This window comes from Equus caballus, chromosome 8 (genome assembly GCF_041296265.1).
Source record: "Equus caballus isolate H_3958 breed thoroughbred chromosome 8, TB-T2T, whole genome shotgun sequence".
NCBI lineage: Eukaryota > Metazoa > Chordata > Mammalia > Perissodactyla > Equidae > Equus > Equus caballus.
Genome location: NC_091691.1, coordinates 47,744,974 through 47,769,426, shown reverse-complemented (window position 1 = coordinate 47,769,426; position 24,453 = coordinate 47,744,974). Strand labels below are relative to the sequence as shown.

The 24,453-nt window shown below is 45.0% G+C and overlaps 2 long non-coding RNA genes across 2 annotated transcripts; one reads left to right on the top strand and one right to left on the bottom strand.

The window, feature by feature from the left end:
- Window positions 1-4,971: 4,971 nt before the first annotated feature.
- Window positions 4,972-12,172, bottom strand: LOC138915260 (uncharacterized). Its single transcript, XR_011420949.1, has 3 exons — window positions 12,013-12,172; window positions 10,805-10,848; window positions 4,972-9,004 (listed from the first exon to the last, which is right to left on the bottom strand). It is a non-coding gene; the product is annotated as an uncharacterized lncRNA (long non-coding RNA).
- LOC138915259 (uncharacterized) lies at window positions 11,288-23,651 on the top strand. Its single transcript, XR_011420948.1, has 4 exons — window positions 11,288-12,809; window positions 14,744-14,805; window positions 14,943-15,091; window positions 22,688-23,651. It is a non-coding gene; the product is annotated as an uncharacterized lncRNA (long non-coding RNA).
- The last annotated feature ends 802 nt before the right edge of the window (window positions 23,652-24,453 follow it).

The following is a 24,453-nucleotide window of genomic DNA, read 5'->3' as shown; positions in this document are numbered from 1 at the left end:
TAGGTCAATTAAATCTCAATAGAAATCTAAATTGAAAAACTATTTTTAACCCAATCTCCAAAGCCCATTGCAGATGCTCCTTCGCATGAAGCCTTCCTCACTCCCTGTACACGGAATAGTTCAGCCCACCTCCCTCCCTCTCCTCCTGGCCATTCTCAAGGGGACAAAAATGGGTTCTTGGGGAGCAAAAAATCCTACTCTTTTGATGTCTGAAGTATAGATCCAGATACAGTATGTAAAGAGATTTACAGTATAGCTGTGGGATTAAAATTTCATGTGGGCAGGATGATTAGGAAACAAATATCTCAAAAGGCTCCTTAAGGGTTGATAATGAAAAGAAGATTGAGAAACACTGCTCTTGACATTTCCTCCAGGCCGAGAAAGAAACATGCCAAACGCAGCTTATCCAAAAGCAAATGAGCTCCCTCCCTCATCTTGCTCCCAGTCCTCACCCTACTCCTCCCGTGATCTTGTCACAGTTACCACATCATTGTCAGTTACCCAGCACCCATGCTGGGATCCCCAGTCATAGTTGGTGAGCGCCTTGCCCTCACTGGCCATATCTAATCACACCAAGCCTGCATGGCTGGGCTCCCACCGTCTCTTTCATGACCCTCCTTCTCACCATTCCAGCCACCTGGCCTCACCATCTCTTGCCTGGACTACTGTAACAACCCCCTAAATAGTTTTCATCCACTCCCTACTCCAGTCTGTCTTTCACTTTGTCACCAGAGAAAACGTTCTAGAACACAAACTGATTATTTAATTTTCATGTATTCCAAGTTCTATTCTTGTTTGTTTAAGATATAAAGTCCCTAGCAGAAAATACAAGTCCTCCACCATTGCCTGCATCCCCTACAGTCGTGTTCTATTCTAACGCAATTGACTGTGTGCTTTCCCTGAACTCATTCTATGCTTTCATCCCTTCTTGTCTTTTTTGTACCAAATCTTCTCAAAATTCCTTTCTCTTCTTTTTTCACCTCAACGCCTATTCCCACCTCAAGGCCCAGCTCAAATGTTACCACTTCTGTTAAGTCTCCTCTCGCATGATTCCTGGCGGAGTCTTTCGTTGCTTTCTTTGTGCATCTGCAGCGTGGTCTTCATGTTTGTCTAACAGCGAGTGCACCACATTGTTTTTCAGCTGCCCTCTTACTAGACTGTGAATGTTGAGAGCAAGAACAGTTAGCAAATCAGCACATTTATTGAGAAAAATCCTCCTATTTGTGAGGCATTGTGCTGGGGATCAGAGCAGCAGCAGGGAATGACTGAGGCTGGCGTCCAACAGCATCTGTTGGGGTAGACAGATGTGCAGCAAATTAATTTAGCAAGTAGTCGTTTAAATACATTTGTGATAAGTGGGACAAAGGAAAAACATGGGATGCTATGAGAACAAGGAACAGGGAAATCCACCTGCACCTGATGGGGCTGAGACAGCTTCCCTGGAGAAAAGACCTTTAAACCAAGAAAGAGAAGAGTTAACCAGGTGAAGAATGCGGCGAGGAGAGATACCAGGCAGAAGGAATAACGCGTGAGGACGCCCTGCCATAAGAAAGCCTGAAATCCTGGAAGACCTGAAATAAAACAAACAAACTTGAATACAGACACAACATGGGCGTGAGGCATGGTGAGGAAAGGGAAGATGGCTGTCAGATGACGCTCTGGATACCAGTTAGTGACTACAGAATCGATTTATGAAAGAAGGAGCTCCCTCCTTAACATGAAGAGGTATCTTTTTTTTTTTTTTCCTTTTTCTCCCCAAAGCCCCCAGGTACATAGTTGTATATTCTTCGTTGTGGGTCCTTCTAGTTACGGCATGTGGGATGCTGCCTCAGCGTGGTTTGATGAGCAGTGCCATGTCCGCGCCCAGGATTCTAACCAACGAAACACTGGGCCGCCTGCAGCAGAGCATGCGAACTTAACCACTCGGCCACGGGGCCAGCGCCCATGAAGGGGTATCTTTATACCGTTCCTCTACAGACTTCTTGGTCTCACATGAACGGACCACTGATCTGGATGCATGTGACAATGCTTTTATCTTTGTCATCACATTGCCTGAAATATCAACTCAAAAGTATTTTTTTCTATAACTAAAAAAAAAAAGACTAAAACTTCTGATAGAAATAGATGATTCATGCTCAACACTTTCTAGAAATACTCCAATTTCATTATGCGTTATTTTGAGAGCTCAGCATCTTGTACAAATGACTAACAGCCTTGCAAGGTGTCATTTTTCAGGACATGACCTCAATGCCTGGTGTCTGGGTAAAATGGTCCCAAACTGAGTGAGAGCATTTCCCTGTATCGACAACTCTGGGGTCAAGTGTCAGTCACGTGGATATGAACATGGAGCAAAGAAAATATGGAAACACTATGCTCAGCTCCATGACTGGGTAACTCCCTCGCTCATGGGCAGCTTCGTCCTTCAGCTTCCCTGCAGGTAGTTGTCACTTTGTATAGCATATATCTGGGGGCATTGGAAGCCTCCCAGCTCTTCCCACGGTGGAGTCTTCTGAGTGTTACAGGTACAGATGGAGTTGAGTGAGTTGGTTTGTTAAAACAAGCCAGCCCCATATCCAAGGAGTCATGTGTACATGGGGCTATAGACAGAAATGACTCATTAAGGGAGGTATGTAGAAGGCTATGGAAAGAGAGAGGAGACTAAAAATAACAGTTCCACTGAAGGGTGGAGTGAGAGGCTGGGGTTGTGTCACACATGCCTGCTGTTTCTGAAAATTCCCCCAGTTAGAGCGGAAAATGGAATGATTGCCGCAGACACCCGGCCCTTGGGGAGAGATGCAAACCTAGAGGGACCTCTGGCCGGGTTGGCTTTCAGGAGAGGAGCAGCAGGTGTCCACAGAGGCAGGGACTTCAGGATCACGGAGACCTCCTTATCACTTCTTCCCTGAAGCTCATGCCTGACATTCCATCCTAGAGCCCCACATCTTTTACTGAAGACTTTGATCCCTGATAGATCAGAAGGACAACTCATAGGCTGTTATTAACAAACATTCAAAGGTTGTTGGAGCTACAAGGATGTTCAGATTTTGTTTTCTTTTACTTTCTTTCTTTTCTCTCCTCCCACTGTTCCGTACGCTCCATGAGGCAAGGACCTTGTTTGTCCTGTTTCTGGTTCCATCCTCAGTGTCCAGCACAGAGTAGGAGCTAAATAAACATTTGCTTAGGGAAAAATGGAAGGAATGTATCTAGCTCAGCCCTCTTGCTTTGCAGACAAGGAAACTGGGAAGGGAGCAGAAATTTGCCCAGGGTGATGCAAACAGTAGGCAGACGTGGGGTTGAAGCCAGGTCCAGACTCCTCACCCAGTGCTCCCTCGACTCCAACAGGCTATTAATAGGAGTCAGCATGGCTACACTGTTTTGTTGAGGGCAAGGGAGACCAAGCATGAGGCCACTAGACTAGGGAAGATTATATAAGAGAGTAGAGGGTGCCAAGAGGTAGGGAACTGACATGGGGAAGAGGTGGCACTGAGGATGCCCAGCAAAGCACCAAGAGCACAGAGGTGCTCCTTTCTCAGCCTGCTGTGTTTGCCTAGATTTGTTCTTAATCCAACCTTGGAGAAAGTAGAAGTTCCCGGAGAGGCAGAGGCCAATGACTTGTGGTTTGCACCAGACCACAGCCTTGACTATAAGTGGACAGTTCTACAGTCATTAACACTGATGGCGTGTGTGTTTTGTGTGTTTGGTTCTTTTCTTTCAATAATCAGACAATAGTTTACATCTGTGCATTGGCAAGGAGCCATAAAGAAGAGCATCCAAACACAGAGGAGAAAAGCCAGACTGGCAAGTGGGCTGGGAAAGAAAACCCAGATACTTTGCCTTCAGTCCCCATGGATGGAAGGACTAAAGTTCACCGTGGGGGAAGGGAAGACAAGGGGCGGGAGAGGCCTTTATGGAATCGCCAGTGGATACAAAAATGGTCATTTTTGAAGCCAGTTTGCTTTTAGTCTCACATTGTCTTGTTGTCTTAAAAATCTCTAAAGTGAAGGGCTTCTGAGAGGTCAAGGCAGTTGTGGGGGCAGCAGGGAGAGGCATCGGGGGGGCGGGGGGAGCAGAGGGAGGGGCAGGAAGGGCAGCCACTTCTGGGCCTCCTGGCCCAGCATACTCCCCACCGCCCACCCCTCTCTCCCCCAGCCACCCACACAGGGAGCAGCACCCTACCTGGCTTGCTGTCCCAGCCCCAGAACAGATGGATTCTGTTTCGGTTCCCAGCCAATGGGATGGCAGGCTTTCACTTTGAGTCACTGAAGACTGCGCCCACCTCACAAGTCTGCGGGCGGCCCTGGACTTGGCTTAGGCTGGGTCTACTGCCCGTGTGAGAACAGCACCACATCTTCAATTACAAGTTTGTGGTGAGTCAATCCCCCTCCCCATCAATGTATTCACACATAGAATTAACAATTATGTGAAAATATTTGCCTGTTTGTTCAAGCTATTGAATGGAAAAACCCACAGGGATTGACTTACCTGCAGGTTGTCACCAGAGTGGGTTTTAGAAACTGGTGCCCAAGCAGCCTGATTTCAACCGAGAGTCGCTGAAGCTCCCTCAGCTGAAGCTGGGTGAGGCTGGTTAAAGATCATCAATAGAACAGAAGTAGCTGACATTAGGACTGGTTTTGGTTTTTTGGTGAGGAAGATTGTCCCTGAGCTGACATCTGTGCCAGGCTTCCTCTACTTTGTGTGTGGGAGGCCACCACAGCATGGCTTGATGAGTGGTGTGTATGTCCACGCCCAGGATCTGAACCTGTGAACCGCAGGCCGCCAAAGTGGGCCACATGAACTTAACCACCAGGCCACTGGGCCGGCCCTGTGATTATTACTGTTTTTAAATTTTAATTTAGATTAACAATCTTCTGATTGTGAAGGACATTACTTGAAGGAGTCTGAGAGGCATGTTTATTTCAAATCCAGGTTGTGAAGAACAGACATCCAAGCCAACAGAACTCCCACACAAACTTCAGGGGGGCAGTTTTTTGTTTGTTTTTAAAACATTTTTAGCATAGGAACATATTCTAAATATACAATGAATAAGGATTACTCGCTAGTACCAGTAACGGCAATGACGATGATGAGTGAGAAAGAATAAAGGAAGCAGGAAAAAAAGGCAATACTGACAGCTACTCAGATGGCAACCTACATAAATTAGTCAGTTTCCTTATCAGAGATTTACATGTTAAAACTGCTTGATATAACCCAGCAGGAAATTGAACAAGTGATTCTGTGTCCAGACTTGGAAACAAAAATAACCGCTCAGGGCCTGCACACATTAGTTTGTTCAAACTCACGCTGATAAAAGTCTTTTTGGCTGGAGCTGTAGTGCGCAGTTAGGAGACTGGAGGGTTTGGTTGGCGGATGATTGACGCTGAAACAATTGCAAACGCTTCACGCAGGAAAACATGTTTGATGAAAGTTTCAGCTGGTCTGTGATGGCCACTGAGAAGAGGTGGAGTGTGAGATCCTGCGTGTGATTTAGCATCCTTCGTGGTAAGGAAGAAGAAGACCTATTCCATCAGCTCGACAAAGCTTGATCAGCCTGCCAATGAGGCTCATCATCGTCTTACATCCAACAGACATACTGCTGCTCACACTCACACACAGATCCTTCACATTCTTCTTACATTTGTACCCATTCCAATATTTCTTAGAATGTCCGCAAGAATGAGAATGGTTTTGAAATTTCTGACTTGTAACCTTAGAGACAAGCAGACATCTGTCTGTCGAACCCTTTGGGCCAAGACCCCACGATTCCCCCTGGCAGCCCCCAGATGCCTTTTCAAACAGTCGCTGGTCTCCAAGAGTTCCCTTGCATACCACATGCGTGTTCTATTTATATGTTTCTTTGTCCTGAACAAGATTTGGCCCCATTGTGTGGGAGCAACACCCGAAAAGAAAAACAAAGTCCATCCACTGAGAGAAAATGGATATTGTGGGAGCTTGGAGAAATTTACATACTTTGCTCATTCCATTTTCTGGTGATGTCAGAGCCCAGGAATATGCCTTTCAAAAAAATCACACACACACACACACATTAAAAAACGCTAGGGCTCACCAGCTCTGTCCATCAAGAGGACTGTCATGAAAAGGAGAAATGTAAATACTCTCTTGCTTGTCCCCCTCCACCCTTCCATTTCCCTCATCAGCCCCCTAAAGAACCTAACAAATTAGTCCAGACTCCATTTGGATGGAATTAAGGGCCTGTCTGCAAAGGAGTGAGGGGTATTAATGGAGATGGACGGGGGATGGGAATGCCAGTGGGAGGCGGGAATGTGGTGCTTGCGTCTGGGTGACCGGCTCCGGGGTTTTATGGAGGCAGAGAGAAGGGGCGGCTGACACTTTACAGATTGGGTGTAATGCTCAGGGAATTTGGCATTTCTGCCACAGGGCTCCGGCTGCCCTGCTAACCGCTTGCTTTCTCCCTGCTGGTAAACGTGCAGGAGAAAAGGGTTAAATAAATGTTTGTGATATGATAAGGTGCTTGTTTATTCAAGGAATGACAGATTATTGGCTCCAAAGGCAGCCTTGAAAAATAGTACAAAGGAACTGGCTCTCCCCTCATGGATGATGTGATTTCCTCCTAAGATTTTGCTCTTTCCTAGGAACAATTTGCTCTGGGAATAAAGAAGGATGATTTCCCTGCAGTTGGAGACGGACAGCGTCAGCAAAGAGTGCTGGAGTCCCAGAAACGGCTGGGAACTGGGATGGCTTGTCTTGGGGAAGCTTCTCTCACTGCCCTCCTGCAGCCCAGCATCCTGAGGACCCTGCTTGCCGTCCCAGGGAGGCTGTTTCTCAGAGCATGGGAAAAGGATTTCCTCGCTCAGGAGGGGAGCTTCTTCCCCAGTGAGTCCTGCATGCAAGGTTTTCCTCCTGACATAGACTGCTGTGTGCATCCCACGACCATCCCGGTACCCCCTTGAACACATGTGCACATGACTGCATGCACATTTATGAATTTATGTACAAATACACACTCAACCCCATGGCTTTCTCCTGTTCTGCTCTAGTGATTTCATAGCTGGTCCTGGAGGAGAATTCAGCTCCAGATCCGCCAACAATGATACATGCACCTAATGTCTGTGAGCTTTTCCTGCAGAAGGAAACATGGGTGACTGCCGACCCTGAGAGTCACCCAGGGGACCTGGAGACAGAGAGCCTCAAGTGCTGCTTGAGCCGGGCAGGCCCACGTTGGGCTGTGCACTCGGAGTTGCTCAGTCCACGTCCTGCTTCCAGATGCCACTCTGAGCTGGCTCCTGCCTGCAGAGAAGGGTTCTGAGCCTCCCGTACCTTCCACCAAGACTCTCCCCCACCCCCTTCCCCTGGCGTGCTACAGAGAGCTTGTTCGCATACTTGCTGAGTAGAAGGGCTCAGACAAGATGTTTGGCATAGTTGTCATTTGAAAAGAACTCAGTGCCAAAGTCAAACACCCAGGAAAAAAAAAGTTGTGATTGAACTGCTGTTTTTGCAGGATCCTGGGAACTACTGTGTGATTTTCACAATAGCCCGCAACCTTATCAGCCAAGGTGCTCGTCTGTGAGACATGAGGCACCAGCTTGGGGAACCCAGTGCCCTTTGGACACAATGACTCAGGCTGACTGCAGGGACGTTATCAAACATCCACGTTTGGGCTATTTTTATGATTGCATTCAGTACTAATAGGGCTTGTTGAGTGTACACAGCCATGTGCTCATTCTTGAACTACACGAGATAAGATGCCTGTCCCAGGGAGCTTACTGCCTGACTTTTGCAAAAACCAGACGGCAGAAAATGGTTTCCCTCTGCCCATCAGCAATGATTGAGGGAGTGGAGATGAGAAAGGGTGCAGTCAATTCATAACTCTCCCAGGGTGGGACCTCTGCTTTGGCGTTTATCCCGTGTGACGGTTAATTGTGGGCGATCTTTCCCCATCATCTACTACTCCATAAGCTGCATCTCCTGGGAGCTCTGAGAATTCAAGCTAATTTGAAAATCAGCTTGATTAAGGCATCATTAGATACATAGAGATGCCTCCCACCATACACACTCACAAATATATCATGGATTCCAAAACTAGCCTTAAATGGTTTTTGGTCTGCCAGTGGGGACATCAGAATCATTGTCGGTCATGTCTGAATTATATGCTGTGATGCTGGATTAGGAAGGACCGGCTGGGACACCCCATCATGTCAATCATCTCTCTAGGACAGCTTCTGTCTGAGTCTGCCCCTGGCTGTGAATGTCAGCAGAGCAGTGGGACCAGGCCACCTTGACCTGCACGCCAGCATCACTGTCTCCAGAAGAACCGCCCTGCATGTGCATATCAGTGAGTTTGTGTTTCAGGATAGTCCCCTAACTCTCCAAGGCATTTGCAACTGCATGAGTTTTCTTGAAGAACAAAAACCTACTTTTTATGTTGATGCAGGAACAGCCTTACCAAGGGTGCACGCCCTGGCTGAACCCCTGGAATGAGGCGAGTGTGTGTGCTTTATCGGCACATGCTTTATCTTCAGCTGAAAGTCAACCCTGAGATCCATTTGAGTGGAAGGAGCTGGTTTGGGAGGGGATCCCAGGGAGCCCCAGCAGGGGAGTGGGAGGGAGGCCAAAACAAGGTGTGTTAATGGGTGGTTACTGTTGTGGGCAGCTGAGGCTCAATCCCCTGGGGACCTCTGGGTGATGGTGTAGATGCATCCAGAGCCCTAGGGACAAGGAAGCTGGGATACTGATCCACCAACTCCTCTCTGCCATTGGTTTATTTCAGGAGCTTCAGCGCCCAGGCACTTCCAGCCTTGTGCTGCACGCAGGCCCAGCAGGAAAGGCTCCAAGGCAGAGAGTGGCAGGTGCATGCAATCAAGGTCACCAGTATGCAAGGGAACGGTGGGAGCCATAGGCAGGGACCTGACAGGACCTGCCATAGGTTCCCTTCCTTCTTTTCTTCTTTCCTTCCGTCCTTCCTTCCTTCATTCCTTCTGTTCTTCTAACTTCCTTTGAGGGAAGTTGTAGATATGTACAAATTTGCCTGAAAAAGGAAACCAAATTGAGAAGTCTAGGAAAATAAATAAATAAATCCGAAGAGGGGAGAAAACCAAATGGTGTGGTTCCGCCTTCGTCTCCTCTGAGAAGTCTCCATGACCCTCCTGTCATGCCGGACTCTCAGCCTGAGTTAGGTGCCCATTCCGTGGTTCCGGTAGCACACTGAAGGCTCCCCAGCCCACACCCATCACCCTGACTTGTCATTGTTGATTCATCTGTCACCCTTCTAAACTAAGGCATTCTTTTGCTTGTTTGTTTATTTGACTTTCTACACTCCCTGTACTAACTTGCTTGGCACTAATAAGTACTTAATTAATCTCAAGGAGATGAATGAAAGATGCCTTTGAATTATTCTAAACTTAACTCTGCTAAAAGTTTGCAGGTTTAACACCCTGGAAGAGAACTTCCAATCAAGTTCCGTTGGATCTTGGTGATGGAGTTTTAGGGATCTTCGAGCACCTGTCCTAAAACTCAATCACCAAAGCTCAGCGATTTTCTGACAGCAGGATTCTTCCTATGGAGAAAAAAGAGGAACTCCTCATGGAGCATATGGGGCCGAGTGGAGAGCTTAGGTACTCAGGCTGAAAACTCCATCCCTGAAGGTTGGAGTATCCAGCACTAAGGAGTAGCTCATCAAACATTCATTTCCATTCTTGCAAAGAGAAAAGCAGAGGGCAACTTTATCATTGGTCATTTCTCAAAGAGGAGGAAAAAGTATACGACAGGGCAGAACCTGGTCACCACCTCCAACCAAGCCTTGCCTCCCCCAAGCTCCATGATGCGGGCCTGGAGGCACTTTTTTCCAGCAACAGGTCTCTTCTCTATCGCAGATAATTTGATGACCCCATGGGGACCTTCATCTCCACTTCTGTTCCAGAAAATTCTGCCTTTCTGAAACTCACAGCCCATACCTTCCTTAGTCAGTACCCGTCCCTGGGTTTCCTACTGGCTGACCAAAGTCAGAGCTGTTCCAGACAGGACCTCCCTCATCTGGGACAGTCTGAGGGACTCTGCAGATCCCCATGAGAAACTCCTAGAATCTTCCCTGTCATCTGCAAAGGAGGGAATTCATTCCTCTATTCCAGGGTTTTTATGATCTTTTAGACTAGAATATTCTTTGTGGTGGGGCTGTCCCATGCATTGTAGGATGGCTAGCAGCATCCTTGGCCTCCACTTACTAGATGCCAGGAGCAGCCCTTCCAATCACGATGATCAAAAATATCTCAAGATATTGCCACATGTCCTGTGGGGGCTAAGATCATCCCTGGCTGAGACCCACTCCTCTAGCCCAGGCCTGGTGAGGATCAGTAATAATCCGGCTCAAAGGCCGCCTTTCTGGGGTCTCTTTGATCATACGGCAGGAGTCCTTAGGGTTAATACTTTTACCACCCCTGCTATCTGTTGAACACCTATTATATGTCAAATACTTAGCCCCTCGAGATAGAGCTACTATGTGGATTAAATTTTCCCCTTTCTTCAGACGAGGAAATAGAGGCCCAGAAAGCCACCAGCCAAGGCATTCCAATGTCCCACACCTGGTAAATGGTGAGACTGGGATTCAAACTTGGGTCTGTTTTACTCTGAAGCCTGTTCTCTTTCCACCGTTCCTTGCATCCTTCCTGACGGTAATGCACACAGTCCATGCACTCTGAGGAGCTGTCTGGAAGAGGTAGTTCAGTAGATCCTTTATGCTTCCCAAAACAGCCTCCTTTGTGACCCACAAGCTTCTGGAGTACACTTAAAAATAGCTTCTAGAACACGTACATTTGTGTATTCATTCACTCACCCAAGTTCCTCATGAGCTTCTCTCTGCAGGCTTATGCTATGGCCCTGGGGAAAGAGAGAGGAGAAGAAAAACCCTGTGGTTGACGGGTCCTGAGGCTGATGGTGGAGGTAGACCTGAGACGCCTCATTTGCATGTTCTCTACTTAGAAAAGGCTTGGAAGGACATTGAAGTACACGGTTATTTGTCATCACAGAATAGAGGTTGGCAAACCATGACCTGTGGGCCAAATCTGGCCTGCAGCCTACTTTGGTAAGACTTGTGTAAGAATGTTTCTCACATTTGTAAAGAGTTGTTAATAATAATAATAAACCCAATCAAAGAAAGAATAGATGGCAGGGACTACATGGCCCGCAAAGCCAAAAATACTTACTGTCTGGCCTGTTAAAAAGAAAGTTGCCAACTCCAGTTCTAGAGTAAAAGAAAACATCTTTGCAGTCATGAGTGGGTGTATACCGAGCAAATAACAATGAATTTTCCTCCTAGGTTCATACAATAGAAGTGTCAATGAGGAAGATTTATCATTTTCTCTCTGTTGGACGAACCGTGACCCTACATGATGATCACTTCACAAAGAGATCAAGTTAAACACTGCATACTATGTGTCCTTCACCGCTCAGAGCATGGAAAATGTGTGGCTTGGTATATAAATTAAGGTAACCCTAAGTGCTGTTAATGACTCTAAAATTTCTGAGGCTTGACACAAGAGAAGTTTATTTCTTGCCCAGGCACAGTCTAATTGGCTATGGGAATAGGACTACTCTGCTCCACACAGTTATTCAGGTACCTAGGCTGAGAGAGGTTCTGCTGTGTTCAACATGTAACTTCCCAAGTCATCCTGGATGTCGCCATCCCACTGGAAGGTGGAGGAAGAGGGAGAATGGTGAGTCATCCCTGGGGAGCTTTTATGGGCCAAGCCAGGAAGTGATGCCCATGATCCCTCCCATGTCATTGGCTAGAGCTCAGTCACATAGTCACACCTAACTGCAAGGAAGGCTGGGTAATGTAGCCCAACTGTGGGCCCAGGAAGAAGAGGGAATGGGTTCTGGCAACCACAAAGCAGTCTTGGCCACCAGAGGAAATTTTGTATGAAACTGGAAATCAGTGATGCTAAAGAGACTTGATGCTAGTGAGAGGGAAGCTAATATTGAATGCCATATTCAGAGCAAATACAAACTTGATTATTTATAAGGTCATACAGAACTACCTACCTATCCCTGATGTGGTGGAAAATGCATTGATCTTGAAGACACGAAAGATGCCCGCCAGCTCTGGGCCCATGGCAAATCAGTCCTCTGAACATTACGTGCCTCCTCAGCCAAATAGAGGAGCTGGAGCAGCTTCAGGAGTCTGCGAGTTCACATACAGCGTCTAAGGACACGAGAGGACAGCAGTCGGACCAGGAAGGGACCCTCTCGTGACCACCACATTCTCATCACAAAAGATTTTGATCATCAGTCAGACCTGGGAGAATGGTGACCTTGATCCTCACGATCTACTGTGTGAGAAAGGCTATGGAAACCTCTGTGATATTCAGCAATGCTCATGCCAGGATACTCAAAGATGAGTGACACAGATGGTTCACTTGGGGGGAGACAGACAGGTAGACAGAATTCAAAGTCAACACGATAGGAGTTACGAAGGTGTTATGCATAGAAACTAACCTGGAGGGGGTCCAAGAAGGCTCCCTAGAGAATGGGGCTTTCTCTAGGAGGCTGAATCATGAAGGCATTAGTTGAGTGAGGTGTGCTTTCAGAGAAGAAGAAAGAATGGCAGGGGGAGGTGTTCTAGGAAAAGAGCACAGCATGAGGAAAGCTTGGAGCATTGAAGAGCACAGTGTATTTGAAGAGCTAGGGGAATTTGGTGTTGCCAAAGGATAAAGCGAGCGGAGAGGAGTTGGTGAAGTAGACAAGGGCCATAAAGAGCCTCATAACTCATGTTAGGAATCCATCTTGTATTCCACAGGCAATGGAAGTCACCGAATGGATTTTTTTTCAGGAGTAACACGGTAAGTTTTGGAAAACTAATTCTCTCCGATTATGTTATAACAGTCCCAGAATTGTCTCCTGAGGAGAATAATTTCCTCACTCTTCTAAACCATAAAACTAACACATGTGTATTGTAGAAACTTTGGAAAGTGCACCAAAGCATAATCAACCATAAGAAAAAAATTACACATGAACTCTTCCTGCAGAGGCAACCATTAACATTTTGGAACAGTCTTGTAGTCTTTTTCTATCCGTATTTTAAAATAGTTGAGATTACAAGTATATGGTACTTTGTTATCCTTGTTTTTAAATTTATTTCCTATCCAATTCCCATGTCTCTGAAAATGGGGCCAATGAGAAGCTTCTTGAATGGCCTCCCTCCTTCTGCCTGTCTCCCCTCCCACCCCTACCCTATTCTCAACACAGAAGCCAAAGTAATTCTGTTAAATGTAAGGAAAAGTATAAATAACCGTAAGTAAAAAAGTTACATATACACTTGCCACCCAGAGTCCCACTGCTGGTGTATTTTTTTCCTAGTTTTTTTCTGTGAGTATTTTAAAATAGCTTAGGTTACATGAAATATAGTAATTTTTTTAAACTTTATTTTAGCATGAGCCCAACGTTTAATGGGGAGTCAGTTGTACAAACCAGTATTTATAAAGTGTTTCCTAAAGCATTTGCACTCATTCGATCGTCCTAATGCTCTGCATTGCCCCTACCCCGGTCCTGGGTCACGAGAGGCTGTTGCAGACGGAGCTGCGGATTCAGTCTGAATGGCTTACACCTGCTGTAAAATTGCATTTTGGTGTTATGCCCTCAGCTTGTGTAAGAGAGAGCACTGTTACCCTGAAACGTGCTTTAATCATGCTTGCTTTAAGGATGTTATTGAGGTCTTGTCCACTATATCAGGCAATGTCTCCTTTAAAAGGCCTCAAAAGCACCAGTATTCTCATAGCTTTTTGTTAAAAAATGTTTTGCTTCTCCTTAACAGAGAGCATGAGTTTTTAGAAAGTTTATTGACAATGCAAACCAAGTAACTCAATGTATTCTCTTCTTTTTATTGGCCACTAGGAGATTAGAACTGACGTTCAAGTGTATGCTGTATGGTATTGTATAGTGTATGGACCGTTATTGCCTTTTTTAAAATATAAAATCTTTACTACAGGGATTATTGGTCCATACACTACGTAATACCAATAGTACAAGTTTAATCTTTCAAAATCATCATTTAAACAGCAAAAGACTAAGAAATAAAATTTGAGTCAACTGATTATTTTTCAAAATATTCTCAATGCACATTATCCTCAGTTCCATTATTATAGTGAAACACACAAATATAGAAAAATACCCCATCTAACATATACTAATGCTTCATATACTATCCACTGTGTAGAATTTTATAGTATATATTTGTGTCCTAAATTTTTATCTGGCCTGGTCTTATTCTGTCCTTATTTCCCTGACCTCTGATATATATATTTCTACAATACACTATCTCTTATGGTACAGTAATTTTTACAACATTTTTGGAATGAGGAAAGGTCTCAATAAGCAAATTGTTGTACAGATGGTTGGACAGGGCCAGTCTGGGGGCAGGGAGACCAGTGAGAGGAGTACGGTGGAGGGACAGGCAATGCCAGTTGGAGAGAGGGCCATGAATGTTCACGTGGGGACGAGGAAATAGAACTGAGAACTATTTGTAAGAGAGAAACATTTCAACTCAATGACTGATTAGTTGGGATGGAAAGAGAAATGACCTCTGGGTTTCTGGCTAGACTCTAGAGTTACCAGTTGGGACAGGGAGTGGTTTGGGAGGAAATATGAAGCATTCATTTTTTAACACATTGATTTGAAGGAAACTGTCTAAGACAGCAGCCAGATGGAGATGTTCAAGCTTTCTCCACCACTCCATTAATTTCCATTTGTGTTCATTTGCTCCCATTATTTTTCTCAGCCTGGAATACAGCCACCTCTGTTCTACTACTGACCAAACTTGAGCCATCTTTCTGGGCCCAGGTGAGTCCCCACCCTTCCAAGAAGCATCTTTACCCATGTCTTTCCTCTGCCCTCCAGTAGCACCTGTTATCAGTATTATATTTAGAGCAAAAACTCGAAGTAACTCATGTTGCTTCTCCACTTATTGTGTCTCACAGGTGAAATTCACCTATCTATCACTCAGAGAATAGTCAGTGTGCACCATCCACATACGCTGTGCTGGGCAGTAGGTACACGGATGACTCAGGCCTGGTCCTGGCCCTCAGAGAGCTGGCTGTCCACTGGAAAAGGAGACAACACCACACGAGTAAGTCCCTCTATGTCTCTTGAAGGCACATGAGGTCCATTCTGCTCTTTACTGTTTCTCGTGGCGGCTTGCTCAGGCTACACACAGAGCCAAGCCTCCACACACAGCAGATCAACCGGCAGATTATTGATTCAATTTGCAGAAGAGAAACTCCACAGCAGACCTTGGTGGGTGAAATCTGATGTCTCTCTGGGCCACCAAAATTCCCTTAGACAATGTGAGTGGTGACAGCCGGTAATGCAATCCAGTCCCTAAAACATGGCTTTCCCTTGCTTGGCTATGGAAGGCCTGCTCCTGCTGTGCTCAGACCCCAAAAGAGGCAGAATCTTCTCTGAAGCTCTGACGTAGTGGCAATTTTCTGCTTTTGCAGAGTGGACTTGACTTTAGTAACAGCCATGAGGAATTCCCCTCACGGCAGTGAAGACTCTGCTCAGACACATGAGGCACGACTTAGCAGCAGTGCAGGAAGCAGTGAGCTGGGAGCTGGAAAGAGCTGTCTTCAGGCTCTGGATCTGCCCTTAACTAACTGCTTTGACTGGGCACCCGCTGCCTGCGTCAGTGCCCAAATCACGAAAGAAGGGGGCGAGAAAGGTGCTATTTCAGAGCCTTTGTGTTCTTTTCCTTCTGTTTTTGTGTGTGTGTGTGCTGGAAAATGTCTGTAGTTAGGGTTTTTCAGAATGATAGTTACTCAGAGTGAGTTCTCTTGTGCTCCAGTCATGTCGATGGGAAGATCTAGATGTAGAAACTACCAGCTTTAGACGTTAGGCCATATTAGGGTGTGCTGTTGAAAGGAGTTGTCTTGGAGAAAGTTTTCCACTGCATGAGAACAGCTCATCTAGAAGGGCCAGCGATGTGCCTGGGTCGAGGTGGTGTCCCGAAGCATCCACACCTCTAGGTTGTTGCCCTGGAGCGCAAGGGCACAGCTGAGGCCCCAACAGGGCATGATGGAGAAAGCCCCGGGCCTGAAATGGAAGATGTCACTCCTGGCTCACCACTTGCTACTGTGGGGCTCAGGACAGAGTTTGAGATCTCACTAGACCTCAATCTCTGTACTTAAAAAAAAAAGAGTTTCTTGGGGCGGCCTGGTGGTGCAGTGGTTAAGTGCACACTGTTCCACTTCAGTGGCCCAGGGTTCACCGGTTTGCATCTCAGGTGCGGACCTACACATCACTTATCAAGCCATGCTGTGGCAGGTGTCCCACATATAAATAGAGGAAGATGGGCACGGATGTTAGCTCAGGGCCAGTCTTCCTCAGCAAAAAGAGGAGGATTGGCAGCAGATGTTAGCTCAGGGCTAATCTCCCTCAAAAAAAAGAGAAGTTTCTCTTCAATTTCCTGTCTAGCTCTAACATTCTATAACCTCTTGTAAACTGTGTGCGTGTGTGGGTATGTGTGTGGTTGGCAGGAAAGGCTTTGTTTAAAATTGTAAGCTCTCTTGGTTTTCATAATGACAATATCTGACAGTCCCTAACATTCTGAAAACAAACAGTTTCTCGGCTTTCTTTAGTGCACCACAGAGTTGTGAAAAGTACGTAGGCTTCAAAAGCTGAGAGACCTGAGTCCTCCACCAGTGCCACCTCTTAACTGTGTGGTTCTGAGCAAGTCACTTCTGATTTACACAGTTCATTTACCTCCACCAGAATTGCACATTATAATATTGCTGGTGTGTGTTTTTGTTGTGATAACAAGTGTTCTGTGTTTTGTTGTTTGTACAGGTGTTGGTACAGTCCATCTTTAATAAATCGTACCTCTTATATCAGAATGTCTGTAGGCTTAATGGAGACATTTGAGTCTACTAATCAAATGACTAATGGATGAACAGTGCAGTTGTTTTCTGGTTTAGTCTACAGAAGAATGGGGTAACAACATCTTGATGTAGGAAGAAAAAAACCAAATGCACAAATTCTACGGGTTCAGTTTCTTCGTTTATACAATCATGGGGTATACCAGATGATTTTTAAGGTCTCTTTATGAGTTTTTTAATTTTAGCTCCTAAGCTGGATCTGGATGTAATTCCAAAGCAATTCAAGGAGATAAATTCCAAAATGGAATTTTAAGTAAGAGCAGCATCATTGCAATAAATTAAAGTATGACAACTTTAGAGGACAATATTCATTTGGATGTATAATTCAAGTCAGGATATTTTAATAATATGCATTGAATGCCTGCACTGCATTTTTCCAGTGGGTTGGTTACATTTTGTAGCCATACCTCAGACATGGGAGAAGAACAGGAGAAGATAGCAGGAAGAGATGGAGAGGGTATGAGGTGGAAGGTCAGGACAAGCGCAAGGACATCACGCAAGGCTGGTTCTGTCTTCTGGCTGGACAATGGCTTGCTATTACAGTGTCTTGCTTTACGCAATGAATGTATTTCTGAAAGCAGCTTAGAAACGTTTGTAAACTGAATCATATTTTAAATGTAACATAGGCATGTTTTATGGAAAACACTTCCATGATAAAACTGTTTGTAAGAAGAGATGTTATTCTCTAAGTCTAAATCTATATTGGATCTGCTTAAAGGAAAGTTCAACCCTAGTTCTTTTCCTGGAGAGGAAAAGTGATGTCAAGCTACCCTGATGAGAGCCCGATGTGGGAACAGCCTGTCTGGCCTCCTGGGCTCTCTGGGGAAAGTAGATGGAGAGGAGGAATAGACGCGTATTCCAGAACTGGACTTTGAATGGGCCCTTGGCCAAACTTGGCCCAATTTCTCAAAGGAGAGAAAGCACCGACGAAAGCTGAATCTGACTCAAAGCCAACTTGCTTTGGACACATTGTCCTCTGCCAGGCAAGTTCAGCGCCCTCTCCCTGGGGCACTTACCCAGCCAGAGGAAGGAAATGCCGGGACAAGCAACTTTGCTCTTTCCCCCTTCTACTGCCTGGTTCCAGCTTTTGTACAGCTCTCACGATTAGGGGAAGGGGAGGAGAGAGGAGGAAAAGACTGGCAAGTGGAAGGAGAGGCAACAGGCCCACCCATGAAGATGCAGGGCTTAGAGAAAGCCAGGAAAAGCTGGGAGGGAGTTATTGCAGAAGAAGAAAACAATTTGAACAAACTTGGGGACGTAGGGAAAAATGAGGAAGGGGTTCAAGGAAACCTCAAGAACACGATGGAAAGAAGGAGGAAGGGAAGAATCCGGGATGGAAAGTGAGCTGGAAAGAGGTGCATTGGAGCTTGGCTCAAGCTCAGAGCTCCTCCAGGTGCTAACCCAGACCCCAAGTTCAAACCCTGATTTAGAAAAATGTCCTGTGATTAACTCTTCGATGTGAAGCCCAGTGTGTAGGAATTTCCTTTAACTGTTGCTTCTTACATACTTCCGGAATGACAAGGAATTTGGGCATGATAGCTCATTTTCCAGAAAGATTCATGATAGGATTTCTAACTCTGCAGAGGCTGCATTTGCAGGAGAAGTCGTCACAGGAATGGCATGCTAACATGTTGGTGGGGGTTGAAGACAAGGGGGGGCTAATATTCAAAATTAGGTTGGTGTTCAGTTTGGAGTTACTGCTTTAGTCTCCATACAATTGTAAGGAATTTAAGAACTATCTGACTGGGATATCAGGGTTCCAGCATCCATCATGCTGTCCCAGGGAGAGCGCAAAGACACGGGACGCACGGATAGTTCCAAAGTCCACTTCATGGTTCCACTCGTCAAAGCAGTTATGTGAGGGAATAAGATTGCTTGTGTGAACTGTAGTTCCTTCGCAGTACCTATCTTCCTGGAGGCAGATAGGTAATCTGCCTCCAGGTAGGAGAAACAAAGAGGAGCAGAGTCAAATGGTGTAAGTAACCCACACATTATGTCAACGACCTTCGGGAGATGACCAAAGGTAAGAGTCAACAAGTTCAACTGCTAAGTCACAAGGCCAACCAATCAGAGCTGACCCTGGACATAAACAGCCCCGATCAGCCCTGGAGATAACACTCCCACAGCAGCTGACTCTTCTTCACAGAGGTGTTTGCACACTGGCGACTGTGTACGTAATCATTTCTTATTATTTGTTTAATACCTGTTTTCCTCTCCAGACTGTAAGCCTCTTGAGGGGTTTCCCTAGTGCATTGAAGGTGCCTGATAGATCTCTGATGTCTGACTGCAAATACAGCACCAGTGAATCGTGTAGAAAATACCTCATCTCGCTGTGTTGTAGCTAATTTAAAAGAAGAGGCACGGAGCAGTGGAAAAGCCCTTAACATCAGGACAGCAGCTCTGCTCTTGCCCCCTCTCTACCCTGAACTCGTTATGCGACTTTGGTCAAGTCCCTTCCCCTCTCTATCTCTGACTCCTTTGCTATGAAGTGACAGGACTGGATTCAATGACCTCTGGGGCCAATTCCAGCTCTAACAGTCTGTGATTCAGCTTGCCTATAAAGTGGCCAGAGGAGGTTTATTTGTGACCAGAACAAGCCATTAAGAACTGAGACAAACTGCCAAATACCGCTTAAAAGCAAAATGGGAATAAGATTTTGTACAAAATATGCTTGGGTTGCAAGAGGCAAATGTTTCTTTTGTGAGAGAGGAAGGCCAAAGGATATGATTACTTGCTCCACCGCCGAGCTTCCTGGGCAGCTCCGGCTGAATTAAGACACCTGTCACTCTCGTTCAAGGTCCACTTCCTACGAAGTTGTTGCACCTTTGAATTATTGTCGACTTGAAGTCCAAAAGGGGAAGTATTTTGCAATCTAGAGTTGGATCCTGGAGCTATACAGTCATGATTACTGATGCAGATTTTTCCAGAAACATTCATTGCACCGGGCCCTAGCAAGGAGCCTCACATTTCTGCGTGACATCTCAGGAGCTCACTCTGCTAGTGGTGATGTGTTTCCATGAACAGTTTCCCAAATGAGCAAGGGAAAAGACTTCATTTTGCCTCTTCTTGAACCATTTCTTTTCTTTAATTAAATATGAAATGCGCTTTTAAACAAGACTTCTTTTTTTTAATATCTCAGTTTAAAAAGCACTTTAGGAATAAGGTCGTATTTGTCTTCACAAAAAGAGTAATCTGTGCACTGAGCCACAGGATAATAAATCAAGAGCTTCCTGAATCTTAACACAGATGCTGTTTGACTGTCGTTGACTTTTAAAACTCCCACCATCCTTGGAAATTTCTTCTTGGAGGTGTTGGCACACTTGCAATTATGTACCTAATCACTATGATAATGGTGATAAAAAGAACTATAACATGATGTGTTCACAGATCCCTGGATAGGCATTCAAAAGCCCCAGCCTTTCCCCTAGCTGGTGCATGACCACAGCCTGCCTCTCTGAGCTTCGGTTTGCTCCCCTGTGACTTATTCAGCCAGGTGCCCAGAAGCTCTGGGTTCCATGGAGAGCCTTTGAGATCCAGGTAGACGTGGATGAGAAAGGAGGAACTGAGAAACAGACGGGTCCTGGGTTTCCACAGCCAGAGCTCTATTCTTATTTCTTATATGTGTCGAGTCTGCATAAAATTTCATTGAAGAAAGGATTCTGCTGCTGATAAAGAGTTTGAACAGTTCTAAAAAAAAATGTCTTCTGAGTTCATGCTCACATAAACTTGTGAACTCAGGTACATACACACTTACACACACACCCTCCACAATGTGAAAACAAGACTCGTTAATGTTCCACGGATCGTGTTGACAAAGAACCCTGGTGTCACTTTCTTTTCATGCTCTACCGTTCCCCAAAGGTGGTCTCCAGGTGCTGCTGGGAGTGGGGAAGCACTGCATTTGACTGAGTCTTCAGCTGAAAACTGAGTCAGTTGGAGGTGGAGCTGTAACTTTTAGAAAGGAAGCTTAGAGTTCATCTGTCTATCCCTTAAATTTATACATGAAGAATCTGAGGCCTGGGAAGGTGAGTGACTTGCCGAAGATCATGTAACCAATTGGTGGCAGAACCGTCGTGAGAGGCCAGGTCTCTAAATCCTAGCCCAGTGCCCTTCCCAGCACACCATGCTCTTGGAAAATGATGGAACTACAAATGGTGTATCTGGTGATCCAAAAACAAAATATTCTCCATCCACCTCTGTGGTGTGGGTTGATCTTTAAATCAACCAAGACCCTAAAAAAGAAAATAGGTGCATGCAGACACACACACACACACACACACAGAGGCACTTTGCCAAGGGGATAAGGGGTAATGAAAAATCCTTGGCAAGAGGATACTTCAAAGCTTCAGAGGGTTTATCTGAAGACTTTGAATAGAGTACAGCATTTTATGGGTTCTCCTAATCCCCAGTAAATGTGCCTCGCTGAATAAGCAGAAACATTTTTAATGACTGCTAGAGAGCTGTAGACACAGAGCTGTGACCGTGTGTTAGAGCTGGCTTTCCTGGGACCTTTAGTCTCCTGCATTACAAGCATGGAGGTCGAATTTGTTTCTATGCCACTGGTTCTGAGCTAATGAATTTAAAGAGCCCGAGGGTTTTCCCTCTGAAGGTTGGTGGCCAGTTACTCTTTACTCAGTCCTATCAACCACTATTTCTACCGCCACTAACTATCTCCACCTCTACATCTACCACTAAGAACACTCTTTTAATTCATTTTAGCCTCACAATATCCCTGGGGCGTGTGTCATTTATGCGCCCAGAGCCCCTTCTCTGAGTGAGAAGTGGGTGGTGGGCCAGCAACTGAAAGGGGTTCATTACAGTTTGTTGGGTTCAGGCCAGGAGCGGGCCCCATGTCTGGGGAAGTCCAGGGGAGTCAGAGGTCTAGAGAAGACAAAGGCCCAAGTCCCTGTGGCTCAAGATTCAGGGAAGGAGACTGAAAGCAGAATGAGGCCCAGGGAGCTAAGGGCTGAGGGCTGCAAAGCCAGTAGGCCAACGTTGAAGCTCTTCCTGCCTCGCTCTGCTTCTATCCTTGCATTTCCTGCTTCTGGGGCCTCTGGGCAATTCCATTTCTGGCAGCAGCTTCAATAGGGTTGGAATTGTAAGAATTTGTCCAGTCATTTGGAGTTTACACTTTGTGGGTGGAACGAGCAAAATGGGACATTTTCAGGGCAGGGCAAGACTTCAGGCTCTAGGTTACAAATTCAAGAACTGTGGCTTTCTGAGGTCTCTTTCAGGGCTCACAGTGGGTCTCTTAAACTCACCCTCTCTTTTGCAGCAGCGCTATATTAAAGGAATTCATTTCCTGTTGTCAGTCTCATCCCTCTCTTGACAATTAAAACTCCTTTTCAGGAGACAAGAGATTTGTTACTTGGCCACTATGTAGATTGTTGTGACACAACAAAGCAAGTCTAGCGTGGTTTAGCAAAACCTACCAAAGTACGCAGGGTAAGAAAAGGCAACAAACACAGAGAGTGAAGCGGAGTGAAGCAGAATTGCTGTTGCCTCTACCTTCTGCGACAAATGAAACAAAACAGGAATTGGGAAGTCAAGGTTAGGACGGGCATGGCGTCTCCCAAGGCTAAATCTGTAGAACATTGCTGGATGGCGGAATGAAAATTCAGGAAGAAGACAGACACACTTGAAAAAATATAATAAGTTCCAACAGCGATTCATGCAGGATGTCTGTTTTTGTTTTTTTTTTTTAGTGAAAATTTAAAAGGAAATCAAAAAAAAATTGACAATACCCTTTTACCTGGCATGAGAATAACTTGTGTCCTTTCTTCCAACCTCAGGGCTGGTGAGTCTTTCTATCGTAAGATGGGGTGGAAGAAACATAGCTGTGACTCATCCCATGCTGAAAATGTGAAGATTCCAAGACAAGAAGAGGCTGTGGGAAGCCCCATAGCACAGCAAGAAAAGACAGGCCAAAACTTTGGGAGTGAGAAGAGAGGAGAGCCTGCTGCCCGGAAGAGAGAAAAGAGGGTATATATTGAGAGAGAGTGAAGGGGATCCACATAGTACACTTTTGATCACTCAAGGAGCATTCACAGGGGGATACCCTTAGAAGCAGTAGGGCTCCACACCTGCATATAGGGCAAGAAGAACAATGAGGCAGAGACTGCATCTGACTTCCCACCCCTCACCACAACTCTCTGAAGTCTAACACTGAGAACTTCCTTCAAGTTGTGGGTATGTGTCCCCTTGGACCAACCACCCACATCGTGATAACTAGGTTATACCTAAGACATTTTTAGTGAGGACTTTAGGAAGCCCTGGGAAGGTATCTCTTTTGTTAAGAGAGGAATCCAGAGAGATTTGGCAGATGTGCTGTAATGAAGTACATGCACTGAGCAGATGCTCCAAGGTCACCTACTTGTCCTGCAGAGTCATATGGCTCTATTTTGGGTTTAGAAGGTGGAAACATTAATATCATGTCATTTGTATCTACTGTTATGTAACAAATTAAAAAATGGGACCGAACTCTATGCTATCTACAAGAAATTCACTTCAAATATAATGATATAGTCAGATTGAAAGTAGAGGGATGGAATAAGATATATCATGCAAATGCTAATCAAAAGAAACCAAATGTGCCTATATTAATATCAGATAAAGTATATGTCAGAACAAAGAAAATTACCAGAGAAAGAGTGGAACATTATGTAGCGATGAAAGGGTCAATCCACCAAGAAGACATAGCAATCCTAAATGTGTACGCACCGAACGACAGAGCTGCAAAACATGTAAAGCAAAAAATAATAGAACAGAAAAGAGAAATAGACAAATCCATGATTATAGGTGGAGACTTCAACACCTCTTTCTCTCTCAACAATTGATGGAAGAACTAGACAGAAAATCAGCAAGGATATAAAAGAACTCAACAACACCATCAACCAACAGAATCTATCTGACGTTTATAGAATACCACCCAGCAGCAGAATATACATTCTTTCCAAGTCTCTATGTAACAGACACCAAGATAGACTATATCTTGGACATAAAACAAAACTCAACAAATTTTGAAAAGTTGAAATCATAAAGATGATGTTCTCTGACCACAATGGAATCAAACTATTAACCAATAACGGAAAGATAACGGGAAAATCTACAAACACTTGGGAACTAAACAGTGTACTCTTAAATAACCCATGAGTCAAACAGGAGGTTTTAAGAGAAATAAAAAAATATATTCAATTGAATGAAAACAAAAATATAGCATGACAAAATCTGTGGGACACAGGTAAAGCAGTGCTGAAAGTGAAATTTATAGCACCAAATACATGCATTAGAAAAGGAGAAAAGTCTCACATCAATAATCTAAGCTCCCACATCAAAATCTAGAAAAATAAAGGAAAAATAAATTCAAAGCAAGCAGAAGAAAGAAAATAAAGAAAAAAGCAGAAAATCATGAAATTAGAAACAAAAATGATAGAGAAAATCCACAAAACAAAGAGCTGGTTCTTGGTAAAGATAATAAGGTTGACAAGACTCTAACAAGATCGAGAAAGAAAAAAAAAGTGAAAATACAAATTGCCAATATTAGGGGTGAAACAGAGGA